Here is a 14699-nt window from a genome sequence, read left to right on the forward strand (position 1 = left end):
CCACCCCCATCCCACACCCATCCCCCGTGTGTCTTGTGCTCCTTCAAGTCTAAGACTGACAGTATAACAATTGAAACTAATTGAAATCGACATAGGCCGAAGCCTGCCCATAACTGGGATACTGTCGGGCACGTTGGTGAGTCTTTCATGTTAATCCTTTCATTTACCCTCTTTCACTGGTAAACTGTGGAGCCTTTTGATCCTTCTAATTTATTTCTGCCATGATGATGATGATGATGATTGCTGACTTCTCTGCTGAGAATTTTGTATCTTTAGGAGCGTTGCCTGAGTGCCTCAGACTTTGTGTGATAATACTCCTTGGCAATCCTTGTGTCCTTTCCTATGTAATTTCAGACACTTGACATCCTCGTGGGCTTATCAGCCAAGTAGAAGTACATTATTTGGTACATGCAGACCTTGCATTTAACAGGTTACACTCATTTCGGTAGATGAGGACAATAGATGGACTGTGTGGTCTTTCTCCCCCTTGTCTTCTGCGTTTCTATGGTTTGTACTCTGGTGGCTGGGACCATGGGAGGGCACATAGGCTAGTGCTTTTTCCTATATTGCGCAAACACGACCACCACTGCTGGATTGCAGGGGGGTCCTGTAACCGTGGAAACTAGCAGAGTATAATGTGATGGAAAAATTAATCCAGCCGGCAAAGGAGGCAATATGTATAATATATTAGTAAGTGGCTTGAATTAACATTCTCTAAATGATAAATGCCACTTACTGAAGTGAGACAACCCCTTTGACCTGTTGGGGACACATGACGTACCAGTACGTCATGATGCCCTGGTACTTAAGGACACATGACGTACTGGTACGTCTGTGCGGTGATCGGAACTGGGTGCCTGCTGAAATCAATCAGCAGGCACCCTGGGACAATGCGGGGGGGAGGATCCCATCACCTCTCAGGAACGCTTCTGATTGGCTGCAGGGCGGGCGGGAGGTTTAAACTTCCTGCGGCTCTGCCTCCTCTCCCTTTCTGTGTCCGGATCCCGTGGAGGGAGGAGCAGCGTTGGGTCTGTGCCCAGCAACCCCCCTTTCTGACCGTCCACAGTGCCACCTGGCACTAAAGTGTACATAGGGAAAGGTTGGGCAGGGGGATATTCAGGGAAAGTTTTGGGGGGGGGTTTCTAACTGTTGCATCACCCTGATCAGGTGTCTGGGGTCCACAGCACAGCTGTGTGACCCTAAACCCCCCATGGGTGCAGCAGCTTGACCCCCTGCCCCCCACACACGCACACTAAATAAAGTTTTCTGCGCGCACACACACACTCCCCTATGGCCCTCCAGATGTTCTCGGCTGAGGAGGCATACGCCCAGCTTGCCTCCGACTCCGAGAGCCCCAGTGAGGACGAGTATGACCCCACTTTCCTCTTGTAATCAGTGTCCTCATCTAGCTATGATGATGAGCACCGAAGGCTGTGGAGACTCCGCCAGGTGGAGCAAGAGGACCACCATGCCAGGGACCCTGTGGTCCACACTAGTATGAGCAGCTCTGGGGCTTGTACTAGTTTTCCGGCCCACCTGAGCCCCCTATCGGTGAACTTGCATGGTGTACCCCAGAGGATTTTGAGCCTGATTCCTAATTTTGTTGGCCAACCAGGAATCCAGATTTCCACCGTGGGCTTCAATGAATGAATGACTGACTATTTTAGTCTTTTTTTTCAGTGACCACTTTGTGAATCTGATGGTGGAGCAAACGAACTTGTACACCCAACAGTTCATTGCTCAACACCTGGGCTCCTTTTTGGCTAGGGCCGGTGGCTGGACTCTGGTCAGTGCAGCCGAGATGAGGACGTTTTGGGGCCTCGTGCTGCACATGGGCCTAGTCAAAAAACCTAGTGTCAGGCATTACTGGAGTGGGGACATCCTCTACCAGACCCCATTTTACAGTACGGACATGACACGTTCCCGTTTTGAGGCCATTCGGAAATGCCTGCATTATGCCGATAATGCAGCATGTCCCCCTTCAAGGTGATCATGCCTATGACCGCCTGTACAAAATCAGGCCGGTCATCAATCACTTTGGGGCCAAATTTTTGGAGGCTTATGTACCTGGAAGGGAGGTCGCAGTTGATGAGTCTCTCAATGCTTTCAAGGGGAGACTCATTTTCCGCCAGTATGTTCCCTCTAAGGTGGCGATGTATGGCGTGAAGCTGTACAAACTTTGTGAGAGTACCTCAGGGTACACTTAAAAGTTTTGTGTGTACAAGGAGTGAGATTCCCATATTGAACCCCTAGAATGTCCCCCCACTCTGGGTGTTCGTGGGAAACTTGTGTGGGACCTTATGCACCCACTGCTAGATAAGGGTTACCACCTGTACGTGGATAACTTTTTATACTAGTATCCCCTTGTTCCAGTCCCTCTCCGCCAGATCCACGTCCGCTTGTGGGACCGTGCGGAAAAATCGATGCTGCCTCCCTACCCACCCCCTCCAGGTACCTATCCCCAGGGGCGCCACCCGTGCCCTTACCAGTGGAAACCTGTTGCTGGTCAGATATAAGGACAAGAGGGATGTCCTTGTACTGTCCACAATTCACGGTAACGTCATCACCCCTGTCCCTGTGCGAGGTACCGCGGTAATGGTTCTCAAGCCCGATTGCATCGTCGACTACAATCGGTATATGGGAGGAGTTGATCTCTCTGATCAAGTCCTCAAGCTATATAACGCCATGCGCAAAACCCGGGCATGGTACAAAAAAGTTGGTCTACTTGGTACAGGTTGCCTTGTACAACTCTTTTGTGCTGGTCCGGAGTGCTGGCAACACAGGGAAATTCCTCCAGTTCTATGAGGCAGTCCTCAAGGCCCTGATCTTTTCTGACTGGGAAAGAGCAGGCCGAAGTACCTCGGCAACTGGATGCACCCGGATCGTCCCTGGCCAACACTTTCCAGGTGTGGTCCCCCATACTGGTGTGTCACAGGAGGGGGATACGGAAGGACACCACCACTCAGTGTGACACGTGCCCCGATCCTCCGGGCCTCTGCATTGCTGGTTGCTTCAGGGAGTACCACACTTCCATGGAGTACTGAATTTATAATCCCCTTTCCCAATTTTAATTCCATTTAGCCACTGACAATCGAAAAAAAACACTAAAAACCTTTAAAAAAAATAAAAAATTCTAAATTATTATTTTGTAAAACTAAAATTTTAAAAAAAGTTGACATACTAGGTGTCTGTGTCCGTAAGAAACTGCCCTATAAAAATACCCCATGACCTAACCCCTCAGATGAACACTGTCAAATTTTTTTTTTAATAAAAACTGTGCCAAAACAGCTATTTTTTTGGGCAAATTTTCCATTTTAACAAAGCATGGGTTTACAGCCAAACAAAACTTATTATTTATTACCCTGATTCTGCAGTTTACAGTAACTCCCCATATGTGGTTGTAAACTGCTGTAGGACCAAACAGCAGGGCGCAGAAGGAAAGGATTGCCAGATGGTTTCTGGAAGGCAGGTTTTTTTTTTTTTTGTTTTTTTTTGCACAATGTCCCATTTGAAGAACCTCTGATGCACCCCTAGAGTAGAAACTCCATAAAGGGGACCCCATTTAAGAAATTACATCCCTCAAGGTATTCAAAACAAATTTTAAAAACTTTATTAACCCTTTAGGTGTTCCTCAACAAATGGAGAAGAAATTTCAGAATTTCTATTTTTGTTAACCTTGCCTTATAAAAATGTAATATAGAGCAACCAACAATCATATGTACCCTAAAAATAGCCCCAACAAAACTGCCACCTTATCCCATAGTTTCGAAAATGGGGTCACTTTTATGGAGTTTCTATTCTAGGGGTGCATCAGGGGGCTTCAATTGGGACATGGTGTAAATAAACCAGTCCAGCAAAATCTGCCTTCCAAAAACCACACGGCGCTCCTTTCCCTCTACGCCCCCCCCCCCCCTTGTGCCCGTACAGTAGTTTACGACCACATATGGGGTGTTTCTGCAAACTACAGAATCAGGGCAATAAATATTGAGTTTTATTTGGCTGTTAACCCTTGCTTTGTTACTGGAAAAAATTGATTAAAATGGAAAATTTGCCCAAAAATCCAAATTCTGACGTTTTATCTCCATTTGCCATTAACTCTTGTGGAACACCTAAAGGGTTAACGACGTTTGTAAAATCAGTTTTGAATACCTTGAGGGGTGTAGTTTCTAGAATTCGGTCATTTTTGGGTGGTTTCTATTATGTAAGCCTCACGAAGTGATTTCAGACCTGAACTGGTCCTTTTTTTAAAAAGTGGGTTTTTGAAAATTTCTGAAATATTTCAAGATTTGCTTCTAAACTTCTAAGCCTTGTAACATTCCCAAAAACCAAAATGGAATTCCCAAAATGATCCAAACATGAAGTAGACATATGGGGACTGTAAAGTAATAACTATTTTTGGAGGTATTACTATGTATTATAGAAGATAAATTGAGACTTGGAAATTTTTATATTTTTTTTATAAATAAAAATGCTTTTTTTTTTTACTCCCTTTTTTTTTTTTACTAGTGTCATGAAGTACAGAATGGCCTGGATAAGTAAAAGCGTTTTAAAGTTATTCACACATAAAGTGACACTGGTCAGATTTGCAAAAAGTGGCCTGGTCCTTAAGGTGAAAATTAGCCTGGTCCATAAGGCAATAAGTGTCTCGTTTTATTAGGGGGTCCATTATTGAGTGCGTGGGTCCCCCGGAGGATCCTCTGGTGAGTCAGTCAGCTGATATCAGATATGCAGATATTGGCTAATTGCAGATTAAATCTGTTGTGTGAGTGTTAAAAAGGATGGGCTACTGGCATAATGTAGAAGTGTGCACTTTGCATCTGCCTATGTCATAGGCCTTCAAATTAATGGCAGTTAACTTGTATTATAGGCTTTCAGACCTGCCCCCCAGCATATCTGTGTATGTAAAAGTGCTTTTATGAAATGATACCTGTTTCATTCACAATCCACACTTTATCCAGTCTTCTACGCTGGGTAATTGTGCCCAAACTTGTTCTACAAGCAATCAGTGGCGAGCATCATGACAACCACCAATATTCAAAGAATAAATAATCCTACAGACAGTACCGTGCCTTTTCTCTTCATGTCTGTAAGCCACAAGCTCATCGTGATTACAGGGTGCAGCATGAGGGGGGACATTGCATATAATTACACTAGTATTAGAGACTGCGTCATTTCATCATGAAAGCCAATAGGTAGACTCTCAGCAGGCACCGGTCGTCTAATGCTGCCCGCTGGCAGTAAATCTGTCGGAAGAAGCAGCTGAGCTTACTAACTAGCTTCATCTTTACCCTTACATGAAAATGTTTTATTAGAACAGAAGACAACGCTGAATCTTTTCTAAGGTTTCATCTACAGCCTTATTAATGGACTTGCATATTTTACCTGTGATAAGAGCAGGAATTAATGAGAAGGGTGAATACTGCTAACAACCAGATATGTCACTACTGCCTGCTGAGATGTGGTTGTTAAAGGGGTTGTCACTTCAGCAAATGGCATTTATCATGTAGAGAAAGTTAATACAAGGCACTTACTAATGTACTGTGATTCTTCATATTGCCTTCTTTGCTGGCTGCATTCATTTTTCCATCACCATTATGCACTGCTCATATACAGGGGTTATGACCACTCTGCAATCAATCAGCAGTGGTCATGCTTGCAGACTACAGGAAAGTGTCAGCCTGTCTGGTGGGGCAGAGAATGGGAGCGCACACAGCTGCCATCCCGGCCACATCTTATAAGCACGGCAGCGGCTGCTGTAACCCCTGGATATGAGCAGTGTATAATGCAATGGTAAAATTAATAAAGCCAGCAAGTGAGACAATGGCCGTCTGACCTTAAATATAAGGTCTACCTCCGGTTTTGCTTCAGTATGACCTTAGGTTTAATCTGTTCATTTCCCTTCTTAAAGTAAAGACTCAAAGGGGGAGATTTATCATGAGGAATTTAGTCCCTTTTGCTGGAGTCTGCATTACCATTCTAACTCGGAGAAACTTCGTTCATTGGAAAGGGACGAACAAATGGTCATAAAACCATCCGACAAAGGAGGGAATATACAGTCGTGGCCAAAAGTTTTGAGAATGACAAATATTAGTTTTCACAAAGTTTGCTGCTAAACTGCTTTTAAATCTTTGTTTCAGTTGTTTCTGTGATGTCGTGAAATATAATTACACGCACGTCATACGTTTCAAAGGCTTTTATCGACAATTACATGACATTTATGCAAAGAGTCAGTATTTGCAGTGTTGGCCCTTCTTTTTCAGGACCTCTGCAATTCGACTGGGCATGCTCTCAATCAACTTCTGGGCCAATTCCTGACTGATAGCAACCCATTCTTTCATAATCACTACTTGGAGTTTGTCAGAATTAGTGGGTTTTTGTTTGTCCACCCGCCTCTTGAGGATTGACCACAAGTTCTCAATGGGATTAAGATCTGGGAAGTTTCCAGGCCATGGACCCAAAATGTCAACGTTTTGGTCCCCGAGCCACTTAGTTATCACTTTTGCCTTATGGCACGGTGCTCCATTGTGCTGGAAAAGGCATTGTTCTTCACCAAACTGTTGTTGGATTGTTGGAAGAAGTTGCTGTTGGAGGGGGTTTTGGTACCATTCTTTATTCATGGCTGTGTTTTTGGGCAAAATTGTGAGTGAGCCCATTCCCTTGGATGAGAAACAACCCCACACATGAATGGTCTCAGGATGCTTTACTGTTGGCATGACACAGGACTGATGGTAGCGCTCACCTTTTTCTTCTCCGGACAAGCCTTTTTCCAGATGCCCCAAACAATCGGAAAGAGGCTTCATCGGAGAATATGACTTTGCCCCAGTCCTCAGCAGTCCATTCACCATACTTTCTGCAGAAGATCAATCTGTCCCTGATGTTATTTTTGGAGAGAAGTGGCTTCTTTGCTGCCCTTCTTGACACCAGGCCATCTTCCAAAACTCTTCGCCTCACTGTGCGACGTGTGCGTGCAGATGCGCTCACACCTGCCTGCTGCCATTCCCGAGCAAGCTCTGCACTGGTGGCACTCCGATCCCGCAGCTGAATCCTCTTTAGGAGACTATCCTGGCGCTTGCTGGACTTTCTTGGACGCCCTGAAGCCTCCTTAAGAAGAATTGAACCTCTTCCTTTGAAGTTCTTGATGATCCTATAAATTGTTGATTGAGGTGCAATCTTAGTAGCCACAATATCCTTGCCTGTGAAGCCATTTTTATGCAACGCAATGATGGCTGCACGTGTTTCTTTGCAGGTCACCATGGTTAACAATGGAAGAACAATGATTTCAAGCATCCCCCTCCTTTTAACATGTCAAGTCTACCATTCTAACCCAATCAGCCTGACATAATGATCTCCAGCCTTGTGCTCGTCAACATTCTCACCTGAGTTAACAAAACGATTACTTAAATGATCTCAGCAGGTTTTTTTTAATGACAGCAATGAAATGCAGTGGAAAGGTTTTTTTGAGATTAAGTACATTTTCATGGCAAAGAAGGACTATGCAATTCATCTGATCACTCTTCATCACATTCTGGAGTATATGCAAATTGCTATTATAAAAACTTAAGCAGCAACTTTTCCAATTTCCAATATTTATGTAATTCTCAACTTTTGGCCACGACTGTAGTTATCCTTGACAGACAGGAATATATAGTCATGTGTGAGAATATTTTATTAGACGAACAGTGCTACGAGATTTTGTGAGAAAATCCTCTCTAACAATATCGTAAAGAGTTGGCTTCCACCACATCCCGTCATGGCCTGTTTTTATAGTCTACCCAAAACACCTAAAGGAAGTAGTCCTCTTAAGGGTAGACCCATTGTGTCAGGGATTGGAAGTTTGACGCAGATCATTAGCATGTACGTTGATAACATCCTGCGTCCGTTTGTCACTTCTCTTCCATCCTACGCACGTGACACAATAGATGTCCTTAACAACTTAAACAACGTTGTTTGTGAAGAGGACCTTCTTTTGGCCAGCCTGGATGTGGAAGCCCTATATAGTTCTATCCCACACATGAAGGGATTGGAAACTATTCGCCACTTTTTAAATTAAAGAGAGACACATTGCACCATGCATAATGAGTTTGTTCTCACTTTACTTGATGTTGTCTTAAACACAATAATGTACTCTTTAATGATAATACCTACCGCCAGCTCAGAGGGGTGGCAATGGGGAGCCCATGTGCCCCGACTTTTACCAACCTCTATCTGGGCTGATGGGAGAAAATGGTGTTTGGGGATCATCTTGAGGAGTGGTAATCATGTATCCAGCTATGGCTGTGATACATTGATGACATTCTCATATTGTGGAAGGGTAATACTCTTTTGTAAAACGGCTCAATACGAATGACATGGGGCTATTTTTCACCTCCACAGTTGATCATGACTCCATGTCCTTCCTTGATATGACTATCGCAAGGGGAAGAGAAGGACGGCTGATAACAAAGATCTTCAGAAAACCCTCAGCAGCTAACAACCTCCTGCAATGGGAAAGCTGGCTCTCGTGGACATTACGGAAAGTCATATCTAAAGGGCAGTACCTGAGAGCAAGACGCAATTGTTCTGATACACTTGACTTTAAAATTGCATCTGACTATCTGAGACAAAAATTTAGATCCAGAGGGTACCAGGATATCATCTTGAAAAATGCGTACCACCACGCTCTGTGCTGTGATAGGAAAAAACTGATCCCCACAATTAAGGACAATGAGGATGAGATCATCAGAATTATTGGTACGTTTGATACAGGCCATCATGAAGTGAGGACAATACTCAATAGACATTGGGTTATCCTTAAAACAGACCAGGATGTTGGTGACTTGGTGGTTGATTCCCCGTCCATTACTTTTCGGAGGGGACGGAACTTGAGGGACCGGCTGGTCCACAGTTTCACTAAACCTGTCCAGACTCGCACATGGCTTTCTGCAGATGTCAAGGTGAACTATAGATGTAGTGGATGCATTAAATGCAATTCACTCAGTTCACCAGTACTGTCACCTCTGAAAAATTTGAGATCAGGACCTTCATTAACTGTAGGGCCACAGGAGTACTTTATCTCATCACATGCTCTTGTGGCCTACAGTATGTGGGTCAAACTACCCGGGAGTTAAGACAATGTGTCGGAGAACATTTGGGGGACATCCGCAATAAGACACTCCCCTGGCTAGACACGCTGTCAATGCACACGCAGGAGATTCCAGAGTGATCAGTTTTCAAGGGATTGACAAATGTGTTCTATCACCAAGAGGAGGTGACCTTGATAACAGACTCCTGAGGAAGGAATTGGAGTGGCTTTTCCAGCTAAGGACAGAGAAACCAAAGGGTCCCAATGAACGTAGAAGTTATACGTGTTTCATTTAGACCCCTAGGTATCACTCCTAAATCCTCCATCTCCAAGTGGGCCAGATGCATATATTTCTTCTAATCTTTGCACTGGTCTCGATATACCTCTAATAGGGGTTGTAATAACTTGTCAATAATAGTCCTACTTTTAGGAAGTATCACAATCACTGGTGGTATAATCCTAATGGGTATCTATGATTATTATTTTCTGATGTACCACATGATATCCAATGATGACTGTGAATCAGACAATGATGCCAAATATTGCTTAGCTTTACCTTTGTTCCCAGTGTACCCTAATATCTACATGTGGTTCCCTGATGCGAAATACTGAGCCGCATAAGGGTCCGTTCCACCCCAACCCCCGCCCCCCCCGTGTACTTGTAATGTCTATGAGCAGAGGAATTTGGGACATCGCCTTGCTCAAACACGCATCTCTCCTGTCATTGGGTGTCTGAGACCCGACTCATTCCTTTATAACAAGCAAGAACTGGTGGCCACATACTGCCATACCATATGCCATACTCCTATGTCTAATGTATGCAACAAAAAAGATAAAGTGAAGTCTCAAAGGAAGCAGCTGTTGCTGGGTGATTCAATCATAAGAAGTGTGGAGCTTAAAGAAAATGGTTTTGTGAGATGTCTCCCTGGGGCTACTGCTAGAAGAGATAGAAGACGTATTATTAATATTATGTCCCATCTAGGGACAAATGACCTGGCTTGCAATGAAGTGTCAGAGGTGAAAAAATATTTTATCACACTTGGTAATGACGTACAGGATTTTGCATCCACCATTTCATTTTCTGAAGTTCTGCCTGTGCATAATGTTCAGAATGATAGGCAGAGGCGCATAAAGGAGTTCAACATATGGCTTGGTAAATGGTGTCAAGAGCAAGGATTTGGCTTTGTTTCTCATGATAGCTCTACTTGGAATAGAAAGGAACTGTACAAAAAAGATGGTTTGCATCTTTCTCTCAAAGGAACAAATGTACTTAGTGAACAACTCCAAGAATTTGCGGAAGAGTATTTAAACTAGGAAGGGGGGGCAAAAGAGTGAAAATAAGAGTCCAATTGCCCCCCGAAACAATGCCAGAACAGGTCAGAAGCACAGAGGTTAAGAAATGATAAGCTCAGAGTCCTGTCTACAAATGCTCGCAGTTTAGGTAAAAAAATCAATGAACTTGGGTCAATAATGGCATCTGAGAATGTAGATTTAGTGGCTGTTACGGAGACATGGTTTAATGAAAGAAATGACTGGGACATAACCATACCAGGGTACTCTTTATACAGAAGAGACAGAAGGCAAGAAAGGAGGAGGAGTGGCCCTGTATGTGAAAGATAGCATTAAATCTAACCTAATACAAGTTGGTGAGGCCAACATAGTCAGTTTGGGTTATGTTGCAGTTTGCTAACCATGCAGTAACTCGTGTAGGTGTGATATATAGACCACCTGGTCAAGTTCAAGAACTAGATGATCTACTAGTTGAAGAAATAGCTAAAATGACAATGAAAGGAGAAGTTATCATTATGGGAGATTTCAATCTTCCAGATATAAACTGGAAAACCAAAATAGCAAGTTCTACCAGGAGTACAGATATTCTAAATTCCCTACTGGGGTTATCTCTACAACAAGTGGTTGAGGAGCCAACCCGGAGGGAGGCCATTTTGGATTTGGTATTCACAAATGGGGATTCTGTATATGATGTCATTGTAGGCGAAACCTTGGGATCTAGTGATCACCAGTCAGTGTGGTTTAATATAAGAACTGTGAAAGAGTCCCACCACACAAAAACAAAAGTTTTAGATTTTAGAAAAACAGACTTTTCAAAAATGAAATTAGTCATAAATTAGTCCTTATCAGACTGGAACGGATTACATGGAGTCCAGGAGAAATGGGACTACTTAAAAGGTGCATTATTGAAGGCAACAGAAAATTGCATTAGACTTGTCAGTAAAAGCAAAAAAAGGAAGAGACCACTGTGGTACTCAGCAGAAGTGGCCCAAATCATTAAAAATAAAAAGCTAGCATTTTGGAATTATAAAAAAACCCAGAGCAATGAAGATAAGGAAATCTACAAGATTAGGCAGAGAGGGGCCAAGCAAGTTATAAGAACTTCTAAAGCGCAGGCAGAAGAAAAACTAGCTCAGTCTATGAAAAAAGGGGATAAGACATTCTTCAGATATATAAATGAAAAAAGGAAATTAAAACCAGGAATAACTAAATTAAAAACAAAGGACGGAAGGTATGTAGAAGAGAATAAAGGGCTAGCCGACTGCCTTAATGAATACTTCTGTTCAGTTTTTACAAAAGAAAAAGGAGAAGGACCTCCACTAGAAAGGATGATTAATAAATCATTTGCATGTATCTTTACAGAGGAAGATGTTCTATGTTTGCTGTCTAAGGTGAAGACAAATAAGTCACAGGGGCCTGATGAAATACACCCAAAATTATTAAAAGAGCTTAGTGGTGAGCTGGCAAAACCGCTAACAGATTTATTTAACCAATCATTAGTAACAGGAGTCGTCCTGGAAGATTGGAAATTGGCAAATGTCGTGCCCATTCACAAGAAAGGTAGTAGGGAGGAATCGAGCAACTATAGACCAGTGAGTCTGACATCAATAGTAGGCAAATTAATGGAAACCCTATTAAAGGATAGGATTGTGGAACATCTAAAATCCCATGGATTGCAAGATGAAAAACAACATGGGTTTACTTCAGGGAGATCATGTCAAACAAATCTTATAGATTTTTTTGACTGGGTGACTAAAATAATAGACGGTGGAGGTGCAGTAGACATCGCATATCTAGATTTTAGTAAGGCTTTTGACACTGTCCCACATAGAAGACTTATCAATAAACTGCAGTCATTGAGCATGGACTCCCATATTGTTGAGTGGATTAGGCAGTGGCTGAGTGACAGACAACAGAGGGTTGTAGTCAATGGAGAACATTCAAAACAAGGTCATGTTACCAGTGGGGTTCCACAGGGATCTGTACTGGGACCGATTTTGTTTAATATCTTCATAAATGATATTGCAAAAGGCCTCAATGGGAAGGTGTGTCTTTTTGCTGATGACCCAAAGATATGTAACAGGGTTGATGTTCCTGGAGGGAAACGCCAAAAGGAAAAGGATTTAGGAAAACTAGAAGAATGGTCAGAACTCTGGCAACTGAAATTTAATGTGGATAAGTGCAAGATAATGCACCTGGGGCGTAAAAACCCAAGGGCAGAATATAGAATATTTGACACAGTCCTGACCTCAGTATCTGAGGAAAGGGATTTAGGAGTAATTATTTCAGAAGACTTAAAGGTGGGAAGACAATGTAATAGAGCAGCACGAAATGCCAGCAGAATGCTTGGATGTATAGGGAGAGGTATAAGCAGTAGAAAGAGTGAAGTGCTTATGCCGCTGTACAGAACACTGGTGAGACCTCACTTGGAGTATTGTGCGCAGTACTGGAGGCCATATCTCCAGAAGGATATAGATACTCTCTCTAGAGTTCAGAGAAGAGCTACTAATCTAGTACATGGATTGCAGGATAAAACTTACCAGGAAAGGTTAAAGGACCTTAACATGTATAGCTTGGAAGAAAGAGACAGAGGGGATATGATAAACTTTTAAATACATAAAGGGAATCAACTCGGTAAAGGAGGAGAGCATATTTAAAAGAAGAAAAACTACCACAAGAGGACACAGTTTTAAATTAGAGGAGCAAAGGTTTAAAAGTAATATAAGGAAGTATTACTTTACTGAGAGAGTAGTGGATGCATGGAATAGCCTTCCTGCAGAAGTGGTAGCTGCAAATACAGTGAAGGGGTTTAAGCGTGCATGGGATAGGCATATGGCTATCCTTCATATAAGATAGGGCCAGGGGCTATCCATAGTATTCAGATATATTGGGCAGACTAGATGGGCCAAATGGTTCTTATCTGCCGACACATTCTATGTTTCTATACCAGCGCCGATACGGCTGCACAACACACGTGTTGCGTCCTCCGCTATGTCTTAGTAGTGGTCAGCGTACCTGTTACTCTGCACCCCTTTGCCCATTGCCCCTGAAGAGGTGCCCGACACAGGGCAGCCAGAAATGCGTTGAGTGAGGGCTGGGTATAGTTGGGTAGCTTCTGGTATAGCAGTAGCAAGGAGTCCCCCAGGCGACCATTGTGGTGGGCAGAAACAGACACCGGAGGAACATTTTCCTTACGTTTGCTTGATAGGGACTCCTGATGAATGTAACTTCAGTGGTGGCATAATGGTGAATAAACTCAGCGCAGGTTATTGCCACCACCAACGGAGTGAGATATGATTGTGACTGACGTATAGACCACTGTGTACATCCATAACCATTGTGTAGGGAGTCTGTAGTCATTCTATTGGGGGCCAGAAGGATCTTCTCTGACCATCTGCCTATCTCTATACACTTTGAGGGATTAGCCAATTTTTAACAAGTGTTTATATTAAAGATTTATTTTATTTTTACCATCCTATTAGGCTAAGTTTTATTTAGAAAGACTGAAATCGTTATACCATTAGTATTCTATGATAAAAGCTGTAGTCTGTATTGCAATAATGGCACCAAATGTATCAAATGTTTCACAATGTAAGACATAAGGATGCACCAGATTGATCAAACCCTGGAGTAAAGGGCTCCATGCTAGTTTTCTGGGGCAAGAAAGTCACAAGACTTTCTCAGAAGATAATGCTTGTAGATCAGATGAACCAGAATCGTACATTGAAGCAATACAACATATACATTATGTTTAGTATGTAACACCAATCCTTTGTGATTTTGCTAGATTGATGCAGCAGGATCTCTTACTGACTTTACGACACCGCCCTCTGACGTGCCCGTTAGTTTGTGCGGCTGTTTTGCCATTTATCTTTTATATATGCTTGGTCTCCAGAATCAGAGACTGCTCTGTGTGGGCATGAGTCAATGCTCAACCTTCCCTATTAATCTCGATTTAATGCAGAGTTTGTGTCTCAAAGAAAGTGACTGGGAATTAGAGCTTTCACAATGAATTACATTCAGACCTTATCTCGGCTGCAATCTGAATAACTTGGCATTTCGGAGAAATGTGTTAGAATTTTCTGCTTCAGCCCCCTGGAGGTGGCCATGAGTTAATGAATGTGTGCCATTGGAGGATTGAGTGTAGCCGGTGTTGACCACACTGAAGGTCGAAGGCTTTACCTCCATACAAGACCTTGTAATAAACCAGAGAGGGTTCAGGAGCAGAAGTCAGTGGCCACGTCCCTGGTTCATTATTATCTGTAGACTGGTTGGGAATCTGTTGTGTATGTTGAACTTTTTGCACGTATGAATAATGCAGTGTTTCTAGGAAGGGATATGTAACCTA

At 43.0% G+C, this 14699-nt stretch overlaps 1 protein-coding gene across 4 annotated transcripts in view; it reads left to right on the forward strand.

The window, feature by feature from the left end:
- ARVCF (ARVCF delta catenin family member) overlaps window positions 1–14699 on the forward strand; it is a 357246-nt gene that overhangs the window by 290275 nt on the left and 52272 nt on the right. The gene's annotated exons all lie outside the window — the stretch shown is intronic.

Source organism: Bufo bufo, chromosome 2 (genome assembly GCF_905171765.1).
Source record: "Bufo bufo chromosome 2, aBufBuf1.1, whole genome shotgun sequence".
Taxonomy (NCBI): domain Eukaryota; kingdom Metazoa; phylum Chordata; class Amphibia; order Anura; family Bufonidae; genus Bufo; species Bufo bufo.